The sequence below is a fragment of the Prinia subflava genome, chromosome 3, assembly GCF_021018805.1.
Source record: "Prinia subflava isolate CZ2003 ecotype Zambia chromosome 3, Cam_Psub_1.2, whole genome shotgun sequence".
Taxonomy (NCBI): domain Eukaryota; kingdom Metazoa; phylum Chordata; class Aves; order Passeriformes; family Cisticolidae; genus Prinia; species Prinia subflava.
The window spans coordinates 4,036,273-4,063,453 of record NC_086249.1 but is presented as its reverse complement, the minus strand read 5'-3'; the positions used below and the strand labels follow the sequence as shown (position 1 = coordinate 4,063,453).

The 27,181-nt window shown below is 39.2% G+C and overlaps 1 protein-coding gene across 1 annotated transcript in view; it reads right to left on the bottom strand.

The window, feature by feature from the left end:
* Positions 1-23,980, bottom strand: part of LOC134548780 (T-cell receptor-associated transmembrane adapter 1) — a 48,603-nt gene extending 24,623 nt beyond the window's left edge. Inside the window, exon 1 of the mRNA XM_063393829.1 lies at positions 23,795-23,980. The gene's annotated coding sequence lies outside the window, so the exon portion shown is untranslated. The remainder of the gene's footprint in view (positions 1-23,794) is intronic.
* Between the last annotated feature and the right edge of the window lie 3,201 nt (positions 23,981-27,181).

Below are 27,181 nucleotides of genomic sequence, written 5' to 3'. Positions count from 1 at the left end.
CTAAGTTTCATAAAATCTAGTAGATATCAATAGATTGAATAAAATCAGAATATTAACAAGGGAGACAGAATCTTAGAACTGGTTATTCTGTTTGGTGAAAAAAAACCACAAAAGTGATCTTCAGGATAGTGAAGTGCTACCAGCTTGGAGTTGGTTTTATTTTGGTGGGGTTTTTTCCCATCCATTAATCAGCTGATTTAGTAGAGAGATTTTCATCTTACCTTGTTTTACAGAAACAGTCTGGTGAGTTTAGTGCAGGTGATTACAGAGAGGGGCAAGGATCTTTTTACCTGCTTGTGTCCATTATCTCTGGACTGAATAAAAAAACATATCTGGAACCATAGTAGCATCTCATTTCATAGGAGGGAAAGGGGCAAGTAAACCATTCAGCTCTTCTGAACACATTCTTCCTGATGTCAGAGGAATGTAAGACTTGGATCAAGCTACTGCTGCCTTACCTTGCTCCAGGATATAAACAAACATGAGCAAAAAGAATATGTAAGACTTTTATGCACCATAGGCTTATACCAAATGATACCTCTGGCACCTTACACATATTTAAATGTGACACTTTGAATACAGGCTTGAGATGTAGCAAATTATTTCTTTCATTATGATGGAGAGCATTTGGTGGTCACTTTCTGGACAAGAAAACACCAGCCAATGCTTGTTTGCAAACAGCAGTGCCTAAGGCAAGCCGGGAGAGGGAGCACAGGACATCTGAGCAGAACCCCCCTGCACAATAGGCAGCAGAAATTGTTGTTTGAGGCACACCAGGTTCTAAATGTTTGGACAAGGACAGCATCCCAGTGCTTTGATGGTGGTTTCGTGAGTGCTAATAATTTCCATTGTCCTCTCCAAAAGGCTCTTTGGCCTGGTACCCGTGTGTAGTAGAAAACAACAAAGTACAGAGGTGACAGCTGCAGAAGGACAGCCAGATCTTTGGGATGAGGACACAAGGGAAAGGAGACTCCTCTCAGCATGCCCAGCAGTCATGCATCAGTGAGGGACTAGGGCTTAAACACCTTCACCTAGCATGAATATGCATCAAGCTGAGGAAAGCACTGGCTCTTTTATTTCACTGTGAAGGGAAATGTGTTCAAAACTACTGAATAACTTACTATGGAACAGGTCTTATGCTTATATAGTTACTTATTTCCACCTGGTTTTGACTATCATCATACCCTGTTTTTCATACAAGAGTGGAGGAGTGTGGAGATACAACAGTGTAAAGTTTCTAAGTTTGTCACAGTTATCTGGCAAAACCTGCTAGACAAAAGCATCATTTACTTGCTCTATGCTTTACTCAGGCCATTTTCTTATTTTATTGTGAGACTTTATTGCAGATTCCTGTTAACTCAGCAAGTGAACTGAAACAACTTTGTTGTTTCTTTTTTTCTGTAGTAAATAATTTGGTGGTGTAACTGATTTGTCTAGCAAAGAAAATCAAATGGACAAATGGTGACAGTTTCCACAGCTAGTAGAATTTAATATTTCATAACAAAATATATTTAGGACCAGAAACTGATCTTCAGATTGGATAGATGATTTTGTGATCTGTATTGTTTTTTACAATGAGTAGTGCAGCTATTGTATCTTTGCATATTGTATAGGAAAAATTAGTGATATAGTTACATTTTTAAAACTGTTTCACGATCCTAAAAAATGTGTGTAGATTTACCAAAAAGCACATTGGGGCATGCTTTTTTTACTTTGTATCTCTTTCTTCAGGTTTGAAGCTCAAGCAGATCTTGCAGCAAAGATGATGTTTCAGGCACAGCAGTGAGAATTTCATGACACTTCTCATCTGTAAAATTCAAGGGCTTGGTCTTAAACTGCAAGGAAAGATTTTACCTGTAAGATTTAACACTCCAACAAAGTAAGGCTAAACAGAAATACAAAAGTGTTTAGCTGTGTATTTGTCATTTGTTCCATGCCAATGGCTTGCAAAACTTAAATTTGATCTTGAACTTGAACTTTCTCTAGGAATTACTTTTCTTTTATTATAATCTACTCCGGTGAAGTTTGGGGAACGAGTAGGATAGTGAGATCTTATGTGTCGTCTTGGTTTTGATGTTGCTTCTTTGTTTAGAAGTAATTCTAGTACTTCCAGGGATATTTTCCTTTGTATCTAGGGCCAAAAATGTCTAGATAAAAAAGAGCCCTATCTCCAGGAATTCCCAGTTGCTGCCACACATGAAGGAAGACTCTCTGCACTGCCGATGCAGGCACAAAGGTAGGAGGGGGAGCAGAGGGTGCCCGGGGAGGCAAGGCAGAGATGAAATCCTGCACTTGGAGTTAATAACTGAGCCAACAGCTGATCACCAGCAGCAGGGCAGGTCCCCAGTGCCTGCCCATGGTTTGCATCAGCGCTGCTGCCTTACTGAGCCCCTGTAATCCACTGGGTGTTCATCACTGCCAGCTCCTCCTGAGCCCCTGTGAGGCACAGCCCTGAGCTCTGCCCCGTGTGTGCCCTGTGGGGACAGTCTGACCTTTCCTGGGCCTGAGCTGGCACTCCAGGGCTGGCTGGCAGCACGGGTGCTGCAGGGGGCACAGCAGGGCCCTGCCAGAGCCCACGGCGCCGTTTGCATCTCGTGTCCAGCACTAGTGACCTTCACAGATGGGTGTACCCAAGACAAAGCCATTCTCTTGTGGTGTCAAATTTGACAGTAGCCAATTTTATGTTTACCCAATGGCTACATGAATGGCAATATGCAATTTTTCTGTTTGAGTAGCTCATCTAGAAAGCTCACAGTTGGAGATGTTAACATTCACTGCATGAGTTTTTCTCCAAAACGTTACCTTAAATGAGATCAAAATTTTTAATAAAAATTGTTTTGATCTTTCATTTTGGAATTGCTTGAGCAAGTATTTCTTGAACACTTTCTTGAATCTCCTGTTTCAGAACCATGTCACCATATATTTCTTCCCTTTAAAATTGTGGTTATATAGCGTGTAGTTTTCAGAAACTCATTTTAAATGGTTGACTTTTTGTCCCCTTTGGGGTCAAAACTTTTTGAAACCTTGGACTCCTTCAAAGGACAAAGTGTATTGTAGCTATGACTAGTCAGACTAATGTGTCACCACAGTGTAACATGTTCCTCTGAGTTTATTATCAATAGAACTTTTATTACTTTGAGTGAGTCTATAGAGGAAAATGAGAACACTAAATGGAAAAAGGACTGAAGAGACGGGAAGCTATGAAACAAAAATAATATATATGTATATATATGTAAGGGAAGTGGAAAAATATGTGGCAAACAGCAGTAATTAGGGCAACAAAAGACATATAGCTAAACAATAATAATAGATCTGAAGACACCTGAATGAAAGGGGACACTTTTATGAAAAAAGAACATCCTAAAGCAAAAGGCAAGAGGAGTTTTTTATCACTGTTGAAATGAGATGTGGAGAGATGAAGAGAGAGAGAACTGTGGAGAGATGAAGAGAGATGAAGAGGAAAGGAAGATGAGTGGAAGAAGGTAGAATCTTCTCTTGATGCTTTAAGCAGGTCCATGCCAGGTCTTCAGGGGCTGGAATGTTTCCATCCCTTACTGCAGCAAGCAAGTAGGGAGCTGGTTAGCACCTAGGAGATGTGAAGTGACTTGCTGAGGCCTTCAGTCAGCTGGTGTCAGCTGCCTCTCCACTGTCCAAGATGCTGCCCACCTCTGGATGCTAATAAATCTCAACAAGCCTGAGGTCCCCCCAGTGGAAAATGCTTTTATGGGGACATTAAGTAATTCATGTAGCAGTCAGCTCCCAGAGAAAAGCTCTGGGACTCTCTGTGGGCAAGAACGGCGTCTTGGACAGCACAAAGGGATTGCTGAACACAACCAGGCAAATTAGAGGATTAGACAGTGGTTTTAGAAGATGAGTGCCAGAGGTACAACCAAAGGTCACTGACCTTTTGTGATGTGCAGCCCTTGCTAGCAGCACTGCCGCACAGTGAATTATCCTTTCTTCACGTTGCTTGCCTGACTGGCTGATAAACCCATTTGAACCTTTGCAGTTCAACCCAATAAAATTCACTACACCCTCTTCAAATCCTTATTCTGTTCCCTACTCCTACCCCTTATGTCAGCTGCATAAGAAGTGAGGCTAAAGCCTGTATTTAATTGTCATGCACAAATTAAAGATTAGGTGATTATACTGTGCCAATTCCTTGTACTGGTAGCTGAACTGTCCTTCTGATAGTGAAAGCAGGAAAGCAGTGTGTGGCTGAAGATGTGGTGTCCTGGAAATTTAATTTCCTTGGGAGGGTCTTGGCAGCAGGGTTCCAGGCTCCATATTGTTGGAGCTCTAAGTGTCCTGGACCTTAGTTTTTCTCCTTTTAATTCCTGAGTAATTTAGGTGAAGGAAGACAGTAAGAAATCAGCTCCTTTCTGAAGGTCAGGAAGAAAACAACTGCAATAGCTCCAAGTAAATCCAGATCAAATTCATTTAGCAGCAGCTACACAAAAGATGTAGGGAGTTGCTTGGTGGGTCCATTAACTGCTGGAGCAAATACTAGCAACAACTATACAGAGAAGGGATACAATGGCAGTTCTAGGCTAAAAAAAGGGATCAAATTCACAAGTCCTTCACTACTGGGACTCTGAGAAGATATGAATCCTGTTTCCTCTTTCACCCACACTTTTATTTTGAATGACAATTTGTAAGGAAGGAGTGAACTGGTTTGTGGTAAGAGAGCAGGCTCCAGGAGGTCTGGTAGCAGGATACTCCAAATGGCCAGAGCAGGCTATAGCAGAGCAAACAATTTCCCCCTTCAGTGAGCTATTTTGAATTGAGGAAAGGTGGGATGTGATCCTCTGAAATACTAAATATTGAATTCAGGGCAAGTGGTACACTTTAAGATTAACTCAGCCATTATGGTACAATTTAAGATTAACTCACCTGTCATCTTTTGGTCAGTACTGGCAACCCAGGACTTAAATATTCTTAAAATAGTTCTGTATGTTCTTTGCAGCTCCATTCCAGCTCTGCTGTTCTTGGCTGCTGTAAGAGGAAGCATGAAGAGCAAACATGCTTTTATTAAGTGAACCTGAAATGCTGCTGCAGTTTGAGAACCCTTGGGTTTGCTGCTAGAGTTTGTCTGAAGCCTACAGGTACATGCCAAAGGGTTGGGGGATGCATAAAAATCCCATGAATACCACAAACCTACGTAAATCCTAGGGTTTGCACAAATTTATTACCCAAGAAGTGACAAAGTTTGTAAGTTCTCTGACTAAAGGAAATAGCTGGCTTATCAATTTTGCTCTCTTTTGGCTTTGCAAGAAACAGCTGTCTTGTAATTGGGAATATAAGGAGGTAACACAAGCAGTTTCCTCCTGTGTCTTCTTTTATTCCTCTTCGTGCAAGGTTGTCCGAAGAAAAATTGGAAACCTGGATTACTACTCAGTATGCACATATACCTACTTTTTTGAACATCTAGTTTTTGGATGCTGCTTCAACACACAAGTAGCTTGAAAATCTACCTTAAAACAGAAATTAGCTTACAAGCCAGACAAATGTGTCTATGGGTTTGGGGTTTCTGTTTTTTTCTTACTTCTGGCAAAACTACTGCAAACTGGAGAATGCCACTATATTGAAAAAGACTGAAAAATACTTAGTTTTGATGGTCATCTGTCTCCAAAATGAAAAAATCCCATTTCGATATGTTTGCTTACATTTTAAGCTTTGGTGCAAAATAACTTTATTTCAGAGTTTTTGTGTGCTATGGACTAAAAGTTATTAATGTTTTGGGGAAGCTTCCTTGGACTGAAAAACAACATGAATATTTTCTTCATATTTACTTACATTTTTGTGGCACTTGTGTTTTTTGAAAGTCTTCCTCCTTAATTGTAGAATTATAAATCATTTGAGTTGGAAGGAACTGGGTTGAAAGGTCACCTAATCTACCCCTCCTGCAGTAATCAGGCACATCTTCAGCTAGATCAGATTGCTCAGAGCTTCATCCCACATGACTGTGGACAGGGATGGGGCATCTATCACTCCTCTGGGCAACTTTCTCCAGTGTTTTACACACAGTTCCATGCAGAGCTTTCTTTTCAGCCCTTTGTTCATGCCAGCAACACAAGGTTGTTTTACCTGTTAACTTCAAATCTTCACACATGAGGGAATCATAACTCCTGGTACCTTGTATGGGCAGTAATTAAAGAGATCCACAGGGACTGTTTGTCTCTTGGTCTATTAGTTGTTTTCCTGCTAGATGCTGTGTAATGTCTCGAGGCTCTCATGACTCCTGGTCAAGCAGCTGAGGACATCCAAGAGCAAGCTTGCTTGGAAAACAGCAGTGTGGAGCACAGTCTGTGCTGTGGACACGGCAAGGTGGCTCCACCAAGGTCAGGTAAGTATGCAAATTCTTGGCTGCTTTTACAAATGCTGGCTGATATAAAACTATCAGGAATTACAGGAGCTGCTAGCCACTTTTGGTGCTAGTGAACACATTATTTCAGCAGAAGGGGGAAGAAAAAGTCACGATTTGTGGTGCTCAGTAATTCCTGCATGCTAATGGTGTCATGGTTTAACCCGGGCTGGTAACTAAGTACCACACAAAGTGTGGTAAGTATGAGCTTGGTCAGTGGTCACCGAGAATTTCTCTTGGGTTTTTAGCTGTCTCTAAGAGCACTGATACTTTCTCAGAGTAAGTAAATATTGTTTGAAATCCAACGAAAAAACCCAGCAACTAATCAAGAGTGTGAATGAATGAAGGCATACTGAAAGCCAGCATCCAGATAGTCCTTGACATGAATGGTAAGTCTGAAAAACATACTGCTGTGAAAAGTGTCCACTGGATCAGCTGAGTGGTCAGTACAGCATGCAAATAATATTTGCTTGAGGCTCTCATCTTAGGATTTCATTATTTTCATTGAAAAGAAGAATTATTGGTGGCTTGTTAAGATAATTTGTATTAAAGCACTTAAAGGGAAAGACAATTTATTTTTTCTTCAGGCCAAAGAATAAAAACTGTGAGATATACAAAAAACTTCTAGGGATATCAACATCTGGAATGAAGTTAGGCCTTTTACATTCATAAGTCTTGGGGATTGCCTTTATTCCAGGCAACTGAAATACTCTGTTGGCTCTGAGACTGTCTTGCGAGTTGCTACAGGAAATTAAGTTTTAAAGCTCTCAAGAAAAAAAAACAAGCCAGGCTTATGCTACTTGCATGCTGTGCTAAACCAGTAAGTTTTCCAAAGTAAAATGCACCGTGTCTTTAACTTTGCTGGCAAGTACAGGATGAATACGAGTAGAACATTTTTGGTTTTTAGTTCAGGTTCATTCATCTTTCATTCTAATATTCATATCCATTTATAATAAGGAATCTCTTGGTGCCTGTAAATGTGATCGGGCAGATGATTTTCTTTGAAGCTGGAAAGAACATGAAGGAAAACTGCAGGTACTTCATGCATTATTTTATAGTTGCATTGGTAAATGTACATATTAAAAGACTGGAGTTAGATTTCCTTGTAATTAAGTTGTTATGTGTATATTTTAGGCAAGGATGTTAAAATTCCTGAGACGCCAGAAAGACTAATGCTGTCTCAAAAACTAGATGTATACATAAGTAACTATCAGTATTACCCTGCTTGCCAAACATTACTACAAAAACATGAAAATAGGAATAAAGGGCAAATCTTTTATATATTCTAAATATTGCACAAACTACCCATGTAACTACTTTGTACTTAGTGTTCTGGACTAATATTCCTTTGCAAATACACTTACATGTATACGTGTGTGTAAACATTGCTTCATGTCCCAGTTCTCACTGTCAGGCCCCCAGAATAATTCAGCAGTTTACAGGCATACTTACTACAATATTTATGTAAGATCTTGCCATTGCTACAATTTATTGCTTTTTCTGCCCAGTAGGCTCCTTTCTTTGAGGGCAGAAAGGATCCTGGAGGAGGGACTATATTTATCTGTGGTTGCAAAGTGTCAGACACATAGCAGGTAGAACTAAAAATGAACTGATAACAGCTAAGTCCTTTGTCTTCTGGCCTGAACTAAATAAAGGTTTGGGCCTCATGCAGATCGTAGGCAATAACTGCTAATCAATTTTCAAGTGATCTTCTTTCAGGAAAGCACTCAGCTGAAGTACCTTTTACTTACCTTTGTCTTCTTCAGCAGCATAGCTACCTAGCCTATAAATGGTACCTCTTATCCCCCTCATGTTTAAACATTTCCTCAAGTTTCAATAACACTAATTTCCAGACCTGTTCATCTGAGTCGTTGTTCCCTCTCCAGCACTTAGAATGCAAATGCTGTGGAATAGTGCTGCATTAGAAAGTGCTAATTAGCTCGACAAGAAACATGAAAATGAGGAGAGTGTAGGTAGGTTATCTCCATCAACCTACTAGATTTTTTCCTAATAACTTTCTCATTAATTTAGAAATACATTTTCTAGTCTCTCATGGCTGTTGAATGAGTCCTACAATAGTTAAATAATATGAAAAGACTGAATGCTTTGCAGCTCTCTAAATGGCCACTTGAAGTTATTTAAATCTTACAGCTGCTTTTCTTAGATAATATCTTCTGATAATTAAACTATGTCTTTTGAAAGCTCATCTTTCTTCCTTTTGAATATAAAAGGAGATCAAAACAGAGTATTGCATGGGAACACAGAAAGATATTAAATGATGGAAAGTTCCTGCCTCCCATGAATAAACCAGAGATTGCAACAGGCTCAGAGGGAAGCGAGTTGAGTTTTGTAGTTGCTAGTAAGACCCTTGCTGCTTCAGTGGCAGGAAGGAAAGGATGATTCAGAACCATTCTGCTTAGCCTCACAGCAAAAGGGAATTTCTTCCCTCATTTCCAGCATCAGCAGTCAATAGAAAACATTCCCACTTGGACATTTTAGGATTTGATATGTGCTTAAACCTTTCCAACTGTTTTCCTAAAGCTGTCTTGAAATACTGGTTCACATCTTAGTAGAACTTTAGAATAACAGGATAAACAGAAGGAACTTGAATCACAGAGAAACTTGAGGCAATGTATTGTTACCAGCTCAGGATTGTGTGGTTTATAATGATAAACTGCTGGGACTTTCTTCAAGTTTCCCTGTTTTCAGACTAAAGAAGCTCTGCAGAGCAGCTTTGTCACACTGAAGTTTAGGAGTAAACTTTAATTATATAGCATACTTGCTTTGCATTTGGGTAACGAGGACAGCAAGTAAGAACACAGCATGATGTCCTGCAAGAGCATTGCTGGGGTGTCTCTTCGTTCAGATTATGAGGATTTTGGCAAAGCAACAGGACAGGAAATGTGACAAATCCAGAAAAACTGAAGGAACCTGTAGGAAGAACTGGAGCAACGGAAATTTTGAGCTAGTTCATCAAATCTGGCAATGCTGGCAACCAGTCACCTTTGTTCATTAAATCAAATTTTCCTTAATTGACACCTGAGAGACACATTTAAGAGGTATTTAAAAACATACTTTAGAGAGAAAAAATAAAAAAAATAAAATCAGCAGCTACTTAGTCATATTTGACTTAACGTCCTCAGAAATACTTTATTGAAGACTCTCTGCTTCATCTCAACCTTTATTTTTCAGATTATGTTGGGACAAAGTAGGAAACATGCATTTTGTCATGACTCAGAGCAGCTGTTGCAGGTGTTGTGCCTTGGAATTTGTGGGATCTTACACTGATTATGGCATGAGAAAATAATTGCTCAGGAAATCAAGTTACATATGTCCATATTCAGAAAGCCATTGCTCAATTTCAATTGGTTAGGATTACAAGTGAAAAATGGCCTCCATTAACATAATGTTATTTTCAGGTTACTGGCAGGGATTAGGAGTTTCTCCAGAGAACAAGCAGACCACATTCATCAACAGAAAGCAACAGCAACTCTCACTTCAAGAAAAACTGGTTTACATAACTAGCCTTGAGTCACGATGCAAGTTTTATAAATGACTTTGTCAATCTAAAAGATACTTGCTATTCAAATTATGAAGCCCCTGTGAGTACAGGCCCATTTCTCTGAGTAGAGAGACCATGAAAACATCAGTAATTCTGGCATAAAACTGATGTATTGTGTAATAATGTTTCACACAGAAATTAAGCACGTGGTGCTGCATTTATCACCAGTGTCTGTAGCTAGGTTTGGTACAGGTTACAAATGAAACCCTGAATGCTTCAGTCTCATCACAGATGTTAATAAGGGAGCATATAGAGAGGTTGAGCAAGATGAATTTGGGATATAATGACTCCTTCAAGCCAAATGCTCATGAAGATTATAGGAGGAGGATGGATGGGAATTTGTGCTTTAGAATTATGCTGAGCATCTTCCTACCAATAGCAAATTGATCAATCTGCTGTGGAAGAAGTAAATAGATATAAGGCAGGTTTCTTACCTGTGTACTTGCATAATTCAGCTCATTTTAGCAGCTTTGACACATCGCTTGTGGCTGGTTTTGAACATTAACTTTCCCTATGTGCAGATCAGAATCACAGGGAAAAGTAGGAGTTAAAATCCAGCAGAATGCAGATTTGGTAGGAAAGATGAAATGGGGTAGAGAACAGGGTAGGAAAGAACGGGTGAAAGAGACAGGATTCAGGAAAGTCTAGGGATAAATTCAAAGCTTAAATGCAAATCTGCTCATATACCTGAAAGCTGGGGTGCTTTTTTTTTCCTCTTTCAGTAATACATGTGTGAATTAACAGTGTGTGACTTAGAGAGTAAAGAGTTAAGCCTCCTTCACCACAACCTGGATCTGGAATTCCACTGACCAAGCCCTAGAGATCCGGTTTTATTTCCTTAAGAGCTCTTGGCAGGTGTCTGCAGCATGGGAATAAGGCTGCTTGCTGATAGCACAGGCTGGTGCCATGTGTGAGCAGGTAGATGTGACGAGAGACTCTTGTCTAAACAGCCAAGGCTGTTTAAGTTGCTAGTCAGGGTGAAAGCCGACTGCAGCCAGGCCACTGGCCTCAGCTAATGTACTCTGCTTTGTATCTGAAAGCAGCTGAGACAAAATTAAACTAAGCAATGCCTCCTGTGGAGCATAACTGCTCTTGCCTTTATGTATCCTTCAATATTCCACTCCCTGATCCTTCTTCCTTGCTAGATGTTCTGCTTGTGGAAGGGACAAAGGCTTTCAGGGGTGTCCATTACAGCATTATATCCTTACGTAGAACAAAACGTTATATCTGCCAGTGTTCATGTTGCAGTCAGACACAGGAACATCAGCAAGGCTGTAACAGGACTTTTAGGTGATGTATCTGAATTTCCATAGGGGGTTGTGTAGGCACATCTATGGGTTCCTGTGCTGTACACTTCTAATTAACTGTTGGGCAGGGGGCTTTCTTAATATCTCACCATTCCACTTGTTAGAAAATGTTTATTTATAGAAAAAAAGAGGAAGTGTCTCTATAAACTGCAGGATTCTAGCAAATATGTCAGGTTCCTTTTGAATTGCTTCTGAGATGCAATGATAAATCTTACCTGACGCTTTATGCCACTCTCTTTCTAAGGAGAAAACTACTTTTAACAAGAACGTAGAAGAGCATGCAGTTTCATTATTTCTTTCCTGAAATCTCAGATTATAGTTAATCCTGTGCTTTTCAGATTTGCAGTTTTGATTCCCACAGGACTACGGATCTGCTTCTGAAAGCTTTTTTCTCCCACCTCTCTCATCTTGATCCCACATGCTGTTTCTCAAGGTGACACACCACTCTTCAAACATAGGAGGAGGTGGGGAAGGAGGGGAGGGGGGAAAATCTTTCCATTTTAAATTGGTGCAAAATGAAATAAGACTTTAAAATGTTACAAAAAACCCATTTAATCTCCCAAAGTATTACAGGGCCAGCACATCCCCAGCTTCTGCATCCCCCTAATCCTATTAGATAACACCAGGAATAAGCAACTGGCACAATAAAAAATGCCAAATAAATGATTTTGAACTGCTTGAAAGTGTGAGCAAAAAAAGAAGCAAGACAGATAAAAAGCACTGGGAACGTGACAAGAATATGAGAGTATTGGGCCCCTAGTCTTGTGCATAATGGCTGTCACTCAAGTGTGCCTAGCTCAGGCTTGGGAAGGTATTCATTCCACTGGAGGCTTTCTGATCTGGTATCATCTTGCATGGAAGTGTTCCTGAATTGTTTCTTTTCTTTCAGTAGTCTGATGATATTTCTTTCTCAGCTAAATGAAGAGAAGTATTTATGAGAGCCCTGCAATTTGAAAATGTTTCCAAGGAATATGGTCATCTGCGTGCCTGTCTCTGCTTTTCAACCCATTAGGCAGGAATGAGGAGGTGGTGAGGTGCCCCTGTTCCTTCAGATACTCCTCGCAGCAGAATGCTCTGGTGAAGGTCCTGGTAATTGCTGGGGGTTTGTTTTTTTTTTTTTTAATCTGATGCCTCTCCATTCATGAAGTGCAAAGTATTTACATAGCTGTCACTTCTGCCTCTCATTCTGCAGAGGAAACTAAAGCGGAGCAGAGAGGAATGACTTGGAATGACTGGCACTCAAGGAGACAATGCAGAAATACAGTTTAGGTGTTAGTCTCTGTTTTCTCTGGTGATGAGTTCCTGTCCAGCAGAGCAGAGTTACTCACTCCCTAACAAAGGGAAGTTGAGCCCATACAATGTTCCTTTCAGATGCAAACTGTAAAAAGCTTCCAAGTATCTAACCCCAAGCCAGTGAACCTACCTTTGTAAATCACATTTGTACCTACACAGATTTTCCAAAATTCAATTAATTTGTGAAGTTTGACTTTTAAAAAGTCAGATGTAACTGTAGACCTCTTACATTCTTATTTCACTGTGGCAATATGGATAAACTGCATCGAAAATTTCTTAATGCCGTCCCTTTTTAAGGTGAATCAAGGCCTTGGATGAGGTGATTGGGTTTTTCCACCCCATTTAGGACATACATGACTGTAAAGCAAAACAATTACCCATGACTACCCATGGCTGTGACCATGCCAGTGCACAAGTTGCCACAATTGTAAGGCAGACAAGAGACTTTGCATCTGATGTCCCAGAAGAGGCTTGTGATGTCTTTTACTCCTAAACAGAAAGTAGCACAACTTTTTGGATTGAGATCCAGTCGTGGTAACTTTTTGCACACTTTCTTAAAATTAGGTCAAAGTATTAGTTCCAACTACAAGCAGAGGCCAAATTCAGGAAATAGGGAGGAAAGGGAAGGACAGGTGAAAAGATTTCATTGTAATAAACCAGATCTACAGATTAGAAGGAGGTGAGAACACATACCTGTGACAGGAATGTTTTAAAAAAGTAAATGTGTCTAAATAGCAAATGTACACATCTTTTCTTTATAAATCCTTTTTGCTTCAGATCACTTTATTAAAGTTGAATATTAGTAAACAGGGAAGACACTGGCAGAGACTGACACCTTGGCAAGCTCTAAACCAACGTCCATACATGTGCCATCACTGTTTGCTGATTGCATGGCATAAGTGTGGCAATGAATACAGGATTTCATTTCCAAGATGTAAACTTTTGAAACTCCAATAAATGAGAAGTCACTTTGAGTGAACTGATATGTGAAACACATGATCTGTCCCCCACATTGCTACTTCCAGGATTTCTAGCAGCCACAGGTCTCTTACGTGCTCCAAGCCCATAACTGGAGCACGCTTCATGCCAAAACAGGAGTGATGTATAGGACTGTAAGGAAACTTGGGAATTATTCATGGTCACACAGGGTCTCAGCCTGTGGATAAGCACAGGCTTTCAGTATCCATGACTGCTGTTGTAGATTTGAGGCTTTAAGGTCATTGTGAGTTTAAGATTCTTTCATTGCCAGATTGTGGGGTTTTTTCTATTTTCTTTGCTAGAGAGTCTTCACTTACCAAGGTTTCCACTCAGAAGATTGCCTTCAAACTTGTTTTCCCCATCATGTTCAGAGATGCTGTCTTTAATTTCAGCCTGTGCGTGTTCAGAAAACAGGGTTAGTTTCTTCTGGATATTGTTTAGGAGCTGCCTGTTCCAGTAGACTTCAAATGCAGCATCAGACAGAGACTTGAATAAAAACAAGTACGGCTAGTGATGTGCCATATTTAACATTGGCTGTGCAGGGAAATCAACCTTAAAAGATGTGTGTTCTGCTCCTTCTCTAGTTCTTCAGTTAATGTTTCAAAATTATTCCTAGGTCTTCATGGTGGCTTAAAGAATCATTTATATCCTGGTGTAATGGCTTATTAACATTTCTGTACTTAAAAACAGCCTCTACTGTAAGCCTAAACCCCCTGCTAAGATTGTGGAAGCAGCCCTGTTAGCATTGTACAGCAGGTTTTTTTGTCATCTACACAGCCTTGGAGTGGGGAGCTGCCCAGCTCTTGTCCTACAACAGCCAGTTGAACATCCCTGGTTTGTATGCAGGCAGTGGGAGAATCCTGTTCATTTTTTAAGTCACTCAATTCATTCTGTAAAGAGTTTTTTAGGGGAACCTACATAAACTAAAGCTCTCTCATCCAAAAATGGCCTAGCTTTGATTAAGCACCAGGGCTGGATACCCAAAGTCCTGTTCTATCCGGGTGTAACTGAAGCAGGTTTGTGTGATCTGCCTCTGTACAGAGCCAAGTGCCTCACTGCCACTGGAGCACTTCCAGTAGCACTGGAGGCACAGCAGCAGGCACTGCTCTGTGCCCTCACTGAGATGGATTTATGCATGTGCACGTTACACTGAGCTCAGGAAACTAGGAAACCCTGCTCAAATTTCAGTGAGTGTCAAAGCACTGCAGAAACCTAACTCCAAACCAGAGCATCTTTGTGGGAAAGTCCTTTGGCTGGTTCTTGGTTTCTTCTGAGGGTAAGAGAGCTATTGCATTTTTCCAAGCTATTCAAGGGCTTGGAGATTTCAAAATGAAATATTTCAAAGCAAGCTAACGTTGTACTTAGTTTAATGTGGAGCTGCAAGGAATACTTCTAATTACCAGGCAGTGCTTCTGCTACACAAACAGTGAAATATTTTACAGCAGCAAAATACTGACTTGACAAAGAAGTCAACACATCTTTGTGCTCCTAAGGCTCTAGACCATTTCTGAAAATGTTAAATTCAGACTCACCTCTTCAAATGTTATAGTCAGAAACAGCCCTACCCACATTAGTTTCTTGATTCAAGAAAATTGTACCTTTTTCTGCATGTATTTTAGGAAAAAAAAAAAAAAAAAAAAAAAGCTAGACATTTCTTCCCCAAAAGCTGAGAGCCTGTAGAACTGTCTTAAAGGTGACTAATTCATGGATCCTGGGGGGACACACAACTAAGAAAAGTGATGCAAATAATTTTTTTTTTCAAATTTATGTGTAATAGTCACTGCAATGAGTGAAAAGCAATTTTTAGGTTAGCAATGGGAAGCAGTTGGCTGCATGTAGAACAGACCAAAGAACATACTAATACTTCTGCAGAACAGATAAAATTCAATTTACCCTTTTAATGCTCATAGCCAGAACAATCACCACATTCTTGTGCAAGAGGCATGGAAGAAGAAGCAGGTGGAGGAAAAAAAGGAGCATTTCAACCAGCTCTTGAGAACTGAGGTTTTAGAGTAAACTCTTGGGTTTTTATTCAAGACAGGTATATTTTCTATGAGGAAAACATTATTTCTTTCCATTTCCCTTTAATCAGTACAATTCTCCCAAATTTAGCATAGTAATTAATGTGAAAGCTTAATAGAATAATAAACATAAACTTTTATCATATTATATTTAATTACATATGTCATACTTCCATTTAATATTTACCTTTCATTTATAAGGTTGTGAAGATCACTTTAATGACTTTTCAATTGTTTTGCAATTACTTGGTTTTAATTTCTATGCTCCTTTATTAGGGATGTCTGCAAATTACATTGTGGATGAATGAGGAGGAGTGTTGCAGAAGGTTCTGCTTCTGTTTCTTTTCCTGAAAAACAAGCTGGTGAAGTAGAGTCAAGCATTCAGCATAAATTAAAAGCTCACACACAACATTTGGAAAACAGTTTATAACTATAATTTTAGATGTGATGATAGAACTGAATTGATGGCCTAGACACAATACCCTTGGTGAGTACTTGAAGCTTATAGATATTGCCTTGCTGAATGGCTTGAAGCATAGGAGCTCCAGATCTAGACCAAGAATCCCACCTAGCTCCTGATTAAATCCCACTCTCATTATTAAATCAGAATGTGTTTTATTCTTGGTGTTAGGAAAATAACCTCACAACCACCAACAAAAAAAACCACCACAGTGTAAATGTGATTTTTAAAATATTTGAGACAAAGAATTCAGATAGAGGTAAAGCACTTTCATTTGCTTCAGCTCTAAATTTGTTTAATAGAAAAAGTATGGCCTGTCATAGCAGCAGGAACACAGTGTGCAGTTATACAGTAGAAGTTGCTTGTGATGCTGCTTCTCCTTTTAAACTGATAAACTAAGTTTTTAATTACTGGAATGCTGTGTCTGAAGGCAGCCAATATCTGATGTTTCAAGGGCTGATTAACATTTCCTGTGACCCATAAAACTGTGCATTTTCTCTTATGTTGCAAACATCCTGTGAAAAAAAAAAAAAAAAAAAGCTGCTATTTCTTTTCCCAGATGGTGAGAAGGAATCTGCATCCCACTGGCAATCAGTAAACCATTGACTTTGATTATTTCTGGTGTTTGGATTCCTCCATCGCACTGCATCAGTCCTACATGGAATAACAACGCTCACCTGAACTAGAGGAAAGTAAATAGCAGATGCGAAGGGGCAGCAGTTCAACAGTCTATAAAATAAGTATGAAAATGATCAAAATTCTCAACAATTATTAAGACTTTCTGAAATAACTGGAGGTTTACTAAGCCGAACCACAAGCTGTGACCTGAAAGAGACACTCTTACACTCAGCTTCAGAGGCAGACAGACCAAAAGCCAAGCTCATTAAATGGACTCCAAAGACAACAAGAAGTCATGTTTTGGCACGTGAAACTATGGAAGTGTTGCAAATTAGAGATTTTTATGACAAAACTGAATGTCTGGTTAAGAACATGAGCTTTTTGCATAATTGGGACAAATACAGGTGGGCAGGAATTCATGACGTTTAAACGTGCCTCATCCTCAGAATATAAATGTATCATAATTGCAGCTGTTTTTACAAAGAAATACCAGACTTTCCTATTACAAAAAAACAAACAAAAAACCAAAAAACCAGAGTCATACTCAGATTTGGGTCATAGTTGAGAATGAAGAGTTTTAAGAAAGCAAAGCTAATGCAGAGATTATTTCAAATTCTGATGAAAAAAAGTCACTGTAATTTTGTAATTTTGTATATGAAGTAGAAAGACAATTTGGGGGGCGGAGGAGATAGGAGTGAGTGAGACAGTCAGTTGAAGATTAATACATCCCACGTTTCACTAATTCAAGGAGCTGAAGGAGCAATCTGGTGTGGACTTAAAGCACTGCCTGCATACAGCAGGCAGCCCAGCCTCAGGAGAAGCCTCGCTGTTCCTCACTGATGGAGATGGTTCAGGAACCTGCCAGCAGCTCTTATGCAGACTGAGTAAAAAGGAGAGCCTGCAGTCCATGAAGGAAGCAGGTTGCCCCCCAAGTACTACAGTTTTACACATAACAAGGTCTGTCTTTGGTCTGTTTTCACTGCATATCCAGGTGTAAAAGTGCATATATAGTCATGATGTTCTTATGACACGGAGACGAGCCAGCACCGCTGTTTTAGAGATAGAAACTGAAATGCAGAATAGTTCTCTGCTCAATCCTGTGCTAACAAACACTGAAGTTCCACCCTTTGGCAGGTTCTTTGTGTATATGAGAAAATGTGGGAGGATTTTTAGATTTTTTTAGTTATTCTACCTGTGGCTGGAAGGAAGTTCTAAAATATAGGTAGACTGGGCTGTTTGAGGGGTTTGGAGTAACTCCGTGAAAGCTGCAGGGAGGAAGAGTCTGATTTATCCCTCCTCTAATTTCACCTCTACTCCTTCCTGCCTAAATCTTGCTCAGCTTCTTCCCATCTGCCCCAACAGATAAATTTCTCTACTGCACTCCTGTGAAAGCCCATAAGAGAAAAACAAAGGTAATGTGTAAGCAGTAGAGGCCCTCAGAACATGTAAGGGATGAAAAAGGTATTGGAAAATTGAGGGATAGCCTGAACCAAACAAATTTGGTTTAATTTTGCAAAATTTCTGAAGACTGTTGTTATCCTACAACTGAATACAAAAGTATATCCTGACTCCCACTGGTGCTCTGCAAATAGTTGCACATGTAAAAACATTTCCCATCAGTGAGGTAGTTGTAATTATGGTTTTGTCTTCTGAGTAGAGCCATAAAAAGTACTTCAGATTAAGGCCCATCCTAGACTGTATCCATGGAGATTGACTTGCTATTTATTGAATCTCACGGATCCAGAGATAGGCTGTTTGTGGGGAATGTGCTTGTTCCAGCTGTGGAAAGGGGAGGCATGACCCTGGCCATGTCAAGGTCTTGCTTTTAGCCCTCTGTGTCAAAGTTCTATAATGTACGACCTGCAATAGATGCTCTTATCAAAAAAAAATGGCTGGTTTTTTAAATCAAGTAAAAGAATTTAAACTATGCTAATTCTTTAAAGATCACCAAAAGAAAAACAAAAAAGGTTCCAGTTGGAAAGAAGAGTATCCTTCTACATTTAAAAGTAATTTTCTGTCTGGGATTCTTGTTCTAAACTGTAAAATCCCACTTTGTCTAGGTATGATTCCTAGTGTCAAACATGCAATATGCACTCTGAAATTTTAAATTGCTTACTTTCACAGACCCAGCTGTTCTGCTTTCCAGCCTCTATTAGCCTTAAAAGTGATATCCCCATAAATATGGGTGTGAGTATCAAGGACAATGGAAATAAGCCCTGTGTGATGCAATCCTGCAGGTTTTGTGCGTTCTGGTCATGGTTCACCCAAGCACTGAGTAGCATATATTTTGTCTTATATGCACCTATTGAACTCAGCAGGGATATTTGCATAGTTAAAGGTAAGGATGCATTTGAACACTCAGCTGGATTACATTCAGAGCAATTCTCAGCTGTCAAGAACTTGTTTACTGCAAAAATAAAGTAGCAGAACTTGCCAGAGAGAAACACTGATGTGTCACTGTCAAGCACTGCTTTCCTCTTTAGAAACACCAATAATTAGTTACATACAACCACAGTTAGTTATGAGCCTTCCTCCCAGGCCATAAATATTTATTTAACAGACAGGAGAGTGTTAACGTACAAGAACAGTGCAAGAACAGTGCAATGCAACTAAGTAGTTAAATTTTCAGTCTTGAATGCTGATAAGATAAATTTTCAAAGGAAAGACACAGAAATCCAGCTGGTGTTGAGAACACAGACAATTATTCTAAATAAATGTATGTGTATGGTCAGATTTGGACCAGTTTCTTGAGAGCTGGATCACTGTTACCCAAATGAAGATGTCTCTACCACCAGCTCACCTCACTTACATCTTGCTGGATTTTTTCTGTTGGCACACCACTACTAATCCGTGAACTTCTCTTAAAGAACCCATTTTGCCCTTTGTTTTTTGAGTCAGAAAAGTTTACTTTTAGATCTTTTATTCTTGACTTGCATGCAATTCATAGCAAAATCTTTCCTTCATTCTAAAATCATTCTCTTCCTTAAAATGGAGGTTTCAGGCAAAACATTAGGCAAATCTTTTTAATCAACTACTGTATCGGGTCTTGGGTTTGTTTTTTTGGTTTAGTTTTGGGTTTTTAAATGTTGTTTAGGTCTAATATTATTTTTATATGATAGATCCCATGAAAAATCAAATATTTTAAGTCAATCTATTGTTCTCAAAGTTTAAATATACCACATTGAACAGGAACATTCAAATAGCCCAATGACTGCTAGTAATAAATAAACAAATGTGTGGTATAAGAATCCTGAAAATCTGCCCTTTCACTGAAGAACAGCTGCAAATATACTTAAGAAGAAAAGAATGCAAGTTAAGTTTGCCCCTATCCATTAGTAATATAAAAAAACTCACTAATTATACTAATTTCTTTATTAGAATCAACATAACAATGATCAAATAAGAATTCAGCCAGTGCCAACAGGAAAAAATTATAAATTTGTAAAACAAGTATATCAGTCCATACCTTCACACTGGACATGTAAGTTCTTCCAATGAGTGTTAGTTACACAAAGTACAACAATTCAAAAACAGACGGTGAATACATTGTTTAACGTGGCTCCCAAGTTACAAAAGTGGCACCTCCCATAAAAAGCACAAAGTGTAACTTAGCTTTTTTCCTATCACTGTTGGTTATGCAGAAAGTACACATTTTTCAGTTGCTTATGCAGAGATTCTCAGTGGAAAAATAAAGTGCTAACCACAGAGGCAATGTAAAGTTAAACCATTCTTAGAGAGCCTGGTAAGAGATGGCAGTGATGGGAAAACTTAACAAAATAAGTAATGAAGTAATGAAATAAGTCCGTGGATACCATCAATCTTCAGTAAATAATTTTAAAACAAACTTTAGCCTTAGGGAGATCATGTTTCATTTAGACATAGAATGAGCCAGCTGCATCAGCAAATCCATCTCTCAAGGGTTACCATTTATTCTGATGTTGAATGTTAGAGCTGCAGGCAATGAAAATTACTGATCAAAATCTGTATTTTAAAAATGTTTGCACTGGGGTGATAAACTTCAGTGAGCTGTAGTTGATGTTTCTTGGGGTAAGGAAACATCCAAGTATTATAATGGTCATGGTTTTAGTTGGGTGAGAACCTCTCTGACTTGATCACAACTCACCCAGCAGATCTGTCCTTCATGTTGAAATAACATTTTGTGGTCTAGCATGTAACCAAAGGCCATGCTCTGATTCTTTGCTTGTGTTTTTTTGTTTGTTTGTTTGTTTGTTTGTTTGTTTGTTTGTTTTTGGGTTGGTGGTTTTTTGGGTTCAAGGGTTCAAGGGCTCGGCCAACAGAGCTTCCCCCTATTTGCTCCCAGGTTTCAGCAGTCCAGAAGGGCTGTCTGTCTGTCTGCAAGCCCCTTGCAATGGGACCATCAGCACGGCTGCAGTAAGAATACTGCATGGCCCAAAGGGAAATGCCAGGGGAGTGTTAAACACAGAGAAAACTGCCCAACGTTTTGCAACAATAACCTTTTGCAACCCATACAAGCTAAGAAGAGCTCTCAAGTGCAAATCATCTAATCCTCATTCATCCCAGCCACTGCCTATTTATTGGAAGCAGTTCCTTCTGAAATTTGGAATGATTGAATTTATAGGGGATTGGTAACAAAAAATGACCTGTTCATCAAAGGTAAGAGATATAATCTCCAATTCCATTAATGCTGTGTGTTGTCTCTTTTGGATCTCTTGTTCCTCCTTTGAAAAGAAGTTTTAAACTCCGAGTTGTAAAACGTTCTCATTCTAAGTGTTGAGAAATATTTTACTTCTGTAGCCTAACTCTGAGCTGCCTTAGCATTTACGACAGACTCTTTGAATGCTTAATCCCCTGAGTTTTGGCAATGATTGTAATAGTTGTCCCATTACAGTGAGTCCCAAAACAGGGAATAAAGAGTCCAAATGGTCCTTTATTGAGGACGCTTTACTATTGGGCTTGCCTGTGCCAATTCAAACCCAAGCAATTACTCTGAAACATGAACTGCTTGAGCAGGATCTGTGTGTCTAAGGAGAAGGACACAGTGCAATGTAGACCTAGGGAATTCTTTCTGATGCAAAGGGCTGCCCACTGTCTCTGTCACCAAGCTGTTCCTTCAACCAATACATAGATATGAAGCATAAGCAACACTTAGATCTGATCCTGGTCAGATCCAGAAAGATGATCAGATCCAGAAAGGTGCCAGAAAGATGATGGTTTGGAACTTCCATTCCAAAAACAAAAATAGGGGACAATTCCAAGAATTCCAAGCCATGCTTGGACATGTAACTGCTTGACTTCTCTTAGCACATTCCCCAACATCGATCTGCCTTTTTTTTTTTCTTTTTCTTTTGTACTATAATTGAACATGTTTTATTAAAAAGCAAGGGTAAGTTGTGTCTTGAAAAGGTCTTGAAAACCCTTAACTATTGTGTAGAAATGTTTTTTCACCATATTTCTCTGTTTTGCTCTATCTGAACTAGAATTTATTTCTGGAGTCAGCGTTTGTGTGCAGTGGGCAGCCTGATAGGCCACGTGAAGAGTAAATGCTGCACATTGGACCAGAAAGCCCCAATTCTTCCATACTGATCTGGAGCACATCATCCTGGTCAGCCCATGAAGGCCTTCTGGGCAGCCGGGGAAAGGTTAGGACACCAACAGGGAACACATTTTTGAAGCTACCGGAACAGGACTGTTAGGAAAGTGTCATGCTAAAACACCGACATAAAGAGGAAACCTTTTGAAAAGAACTGGCTCTGTGCCCCAAGCTTGTCAGAGAAATTTCCAAGAAGCAGCTGTGCCTGTTCCCCCAATCACTCTTTTGCCTGAATGGTGTATGCCAAGATGACCCTTGTATAACACACGTAAGGGCTAAATTTATTAACCAGCCACACTGCCTGAAAGCTTTTTCTTTGCCTCAGAGCACGAGGGTGGTATAATTCATGAAATTCAAGACTGACAGATGGAATTACTTTGACCTTGGTTACACAAGCAAGGTTATGTGTGGTAGTCCAATTTTTAAGTACAAAGAACATATCTGAAATGCTGGGTAGGGGTACAGAGGTCAAAGGCATTATGAACCATATAAAGAAGTCACTTTAAAATGGGCAGCAGTGCTTAGCTTGACAAATCAGAAAGATTCCTAATTTCAGCTCCTTATTTTCAGCCATATGCTGTTGAATCCTGTGCCTACAAAGCAAATTGAGCACTAAATAATTTGCTCAAAATGGTTTAAGAATAGCATTTTAGCTTTTCTAGCCAGCATCCTCAGTTTGATGCATAATTTTTCACTTCTTTAAGGAAATACTGTGATTGCTTAAAAGAGGTTCTGCATACAAAACAGCTTGATTTGAAACCTGAAACAGAAGCTGTCTCTGTCCCTCAAAAATTGGTTTTCCCCCTGAACGCCCTGTACAACACACCCAGAATATGCTGCAATCTGAACAGTCCATTTAAACAGAGCTTTTGGGTTTCATCCTTACTGCAGCTGGAAACAATACCATTCTACAGGTTCTAGGCTTTTACTCCAGACCAAATATTATTCAGAAATAAAGATTTATAATTAAGTAATAGAAAATGTATGAGACTGGCTAGTATATAGGTGGCACTCAATTGTAGCTGTCTAAAATAGGCTTAATATTATAAAATTTGTTAAATGTAAAATAATAATTACCTTGTAACAGCAGAAAATTACTGAGAACAAATGGTTTAGGGCTTGAGTCTCTTAGTTTATGCAACTTTGCACCATTATTTTAATACTACAGATCACCTCCTGACTTGCAATGGAATAAAAGGAAAATTTAATTTCCCTCTCCATTTAGCAGTGACTAACATTATGACTGGATTAGAACTGGTAGAGATCTTATGCCTAAATTACAGATTGTCAGATTTGGCAGTCACAAGACTTTTCCTCTGTTTCTTGATACAACCAAAGCTGATATTTTTGTCCAAATGATTTGATATAACAGCTCAGAAAGCAAAGCAGTATCTGACTGCTACTCCAGCAGTGTTTCACACAGCAGTACAAAATCAGAAAAAACATTTTTTGACTTCGTCCTCTCTAAGAGCAGGATATAATAGTTGATCAAACAGGATTCCCTTGTGTTTCTGCAAATCTCTGAAGCCTTGAAGTAAAGGTCAGGAACTGATAAACATGCTTTATACATATTTATGACTTACACTTCTATATCAAAGTGCAAAATAGTCATGTCCTACCTGGGGGCTGCACCTGGGATGTGATTACTGCTTCTGCTGGTGTTGGCCTCCACCAGAACTCAGTCAGGACTCTTGTGGCCAGCTGGGAGCTGCATTTGGTGCAGGAAGCAAGAGCCACAGGCAGCTCTGGGTCAGCTCATGTAATCTTCAGCAGACTGAGGTTCAGGCCTGAAACACCAAAGCACAAAGGAGATGACACCACATTAGAAGCAACACTAAAAAGCACATTTAGGGAACAAAACAGCTATTGGCAACCAGCTAATAAAAAAAAAAGTTACCACAACAGTTTCAAGTGATACTAGAGAGCAGAGCTCCAGTTTCAAAAAGCTAGAATTGCACAAACACACTCTAATCCACTTTAATTCTGTCATGTGAGAAACATCACTCCAAGCTAATGGCTTGGGTGTTTTGTTGTGTTTACTTTCAAATGAATAAGTGTAAAACCTATATTAAGAAAGTAAACAAGCAAAGGTGAGCCTTGTTTTTCTGTGAACACCTGCAGCAGAGATTTAAAAAGATTGATGTAAAACAAAGCACAAGAAAAAATGCGTCAGAAGCATTTGAATAACAAGGAAACTGAAGGAGGTGTAGCAAAAGGAATTGGTGATTCAATAACATTCATTGAGATTTGTACTTCTACAGATAAACAGGGAGACACGTGGACAGAAAAAGAACCAAGAATAATTGCTGAGACTCTCAGGCACAGCAAATAGGTTGGAACTACAAGAGAGACGGTTGACTGGCAGTAACTACTTGCACTCAACTAATTCCTTCATATCATAAGCAAAGAAAGGAAAAATTATATTCAAGTAAAATCAAGGGAAGCCCCAGGGAAATTCCAAGTTAAAATGCTGAAGGCTTGTACTAAGTGCCTTGATTTTAAGAAGCTTTACACAGCCTAAGCCTATGAAGAGTGTCCTGACAAAATAGAATAAAATGCAGATTTTTCCCTTAGGGAAATAAATCAATAGTTGAATTAATAACAAATATTCCATTATAACAAATCTAAATTACTTGAAACTGATCAATCAGAGGAAGGAGGAAAATATTCGGGCCCCATATTCAGAAGCATAGGAGTGCTTCATCAGATGGCTGGGGCAAACATTGCCAATGCTCTGCTGTCAGCTAGGAGGGATTACTGCACCCCTATCCAAATTATCCCAGCTGGTACACAAAGGCTGCTCTCTGTGTGAACCCCCAGGCTCATTTTGCAGGAGGAAAGCCTAGGTAACTTTTCCAGGACAGCCAAAGTGCAGGTAGTGATTTATAACATCAGGCAGGTATCAGAGAAGCTTCTCAAAGAAGGTATTTAACTGTTTCCTTGTCTCTGTGCTTGGGATGTGTGATGAAGTGCATGCAAAGAAAAAGAAAGAAGGAAATTACAGTTCAAATTAGGACATTTAAAAATTTGAATTTCCAGTATGAAAATTGGCTAAAAGATGGTATATTTTACTGTGAAACAGGGCAATGGTTAAATCATCATTGCTTCTCACAGTGAAGTTCTGAAATATTCAAATCCCAAACCTTGAAAAGAAAAATATTTTCAGATCTTTCATTTGAAACAAAACGTTTATGTTGGGGGTTTTTTTCAGTCAAAATCATGACAGAATCATAAATCTGAACCCTTTAAATAAGAAATTTTGAATCAAAATCTGTACTCCCTTAAACAGGTGGGTTACAATCAAAAGTGGAACTTCATGGCACAAATAGACAAGAAATAAGGCTTCCCCCCTTCAAATCGTCCTCAAAACAATTTTTAGCTTTCATAATGACCTTTTATGTTTTCCACTGCTTTGGAAGCCAGATTTGTGCACTGTCTTTGAATGTTACTTCTGTTCCCTAGATAAAATATACTTCTCATCTTGGCATAGAACAAGCTGGGGTTTTATTTTCTGTAGTTTAACAAGAAGACAGGTGTGAGTTGATGTTCTGGAACCAGGAGTATTAAAATGGCATTAAATCTGTAAGTAAATGGCATTTGAGAACCAGACACAGGTAGACCTTACTGTTAAGTCATCTGTTGAAGCTTTCCAGTACAGATAAAACGAATAGATCTTCAGATTTCCAAGGAGCACAGTATAAATTGACAAATGAGATGCAGAATTCTTGAAGTGCCATATTTACTGTAAGGTGCACCATCAGTTGCTTTATTCCTGTGTTTGAATGAAGATGTGGGAATGGGAGATAGGACCAAAAAAATGCAACAGCTGTTTCATTAACAAAAACTGCTTTCGCTTTGGTTCTTCTCTGGATATGGACAGTAAAAATATGGTATTCATTCTGCAAAACAGAAACTCGATTACTTCAGATTAACTTCTCATTTATATCAAATTTCTAGTTAAATGTAGGTCAGAACAGAGTTTCATTGACACTGAGGCAGGAAGCAGATATAAACTGATTCATTGCTGTAATTCTATGCCTGCCTTGGTCCATCCATTTCCATAAGCCCTGAGACAGCTGAAGTGGACATGATGCCTGGTTGTTGGGGAGGATTTGTGATTTTCAGAACTCAATCAGTTGTAATTGCTATTTCCACCATGCTGGTGCTTGTATAGCAGCATATTTACACAACAACAACAACAATAACAACAACAAAAGACACTTGTTGATGTAAAACATTCCTCTCCAGGCTGTTTGGGGCCACAGTCCAAGACTGACAGATATATATACTGGCAGATATATATATATACATACCTGTATATATATATATACACATATCTGTATGTATATATACACATATATATATACACAGATATGTATATATATATATACAGATATGTATACACTGCACCAGCAGCAGCTGGAGCCTGATCATTTTCATCCTGCAGAACGGGACCCCAAAAGGCCATTGCTTCTCTCCCACCTTGCCTTGGCACCAAGTAACACGAGTTTGCTCCAGGGAATGTTCAAGCCCACTTCTGAGGGCAAAAGTAAAGTTCTGGTAAAGTTCCTTGTTGCTATGAAAATTGTCCAAAACAGGGAAGTTCTTGGAGGAACTTTAGGGATATTAGAAAAATGAAACCTAGCACTTGAAACTAACTTTAAAAGTTTAAAGTTTCCTCACTTCATCTATTCATGAATTTACTAAATGTATCTTACAGTTGTGCCTCATTTTCCCACTGAGATCTGAGATACAAAATTATGAGCCAGCATTATTTATTGGCAATATTTGTGTGGAACATCCTTACACCATAATGCTCTCTGGTCCCTGATGGATATTATAAAGAAATTTGCTGCATGGAGAGATTTATCTAGGACTTAATGGAATTCAGTGGTGATCTTCATTTCTCCCAGTTCTCTTGCCATCTTTGTTGATGGCTGTGCTAAGAATCACTGACACCTAGTCTGAACACTGCCTGTAGGACAGGAACTGAACCAATTGACTGT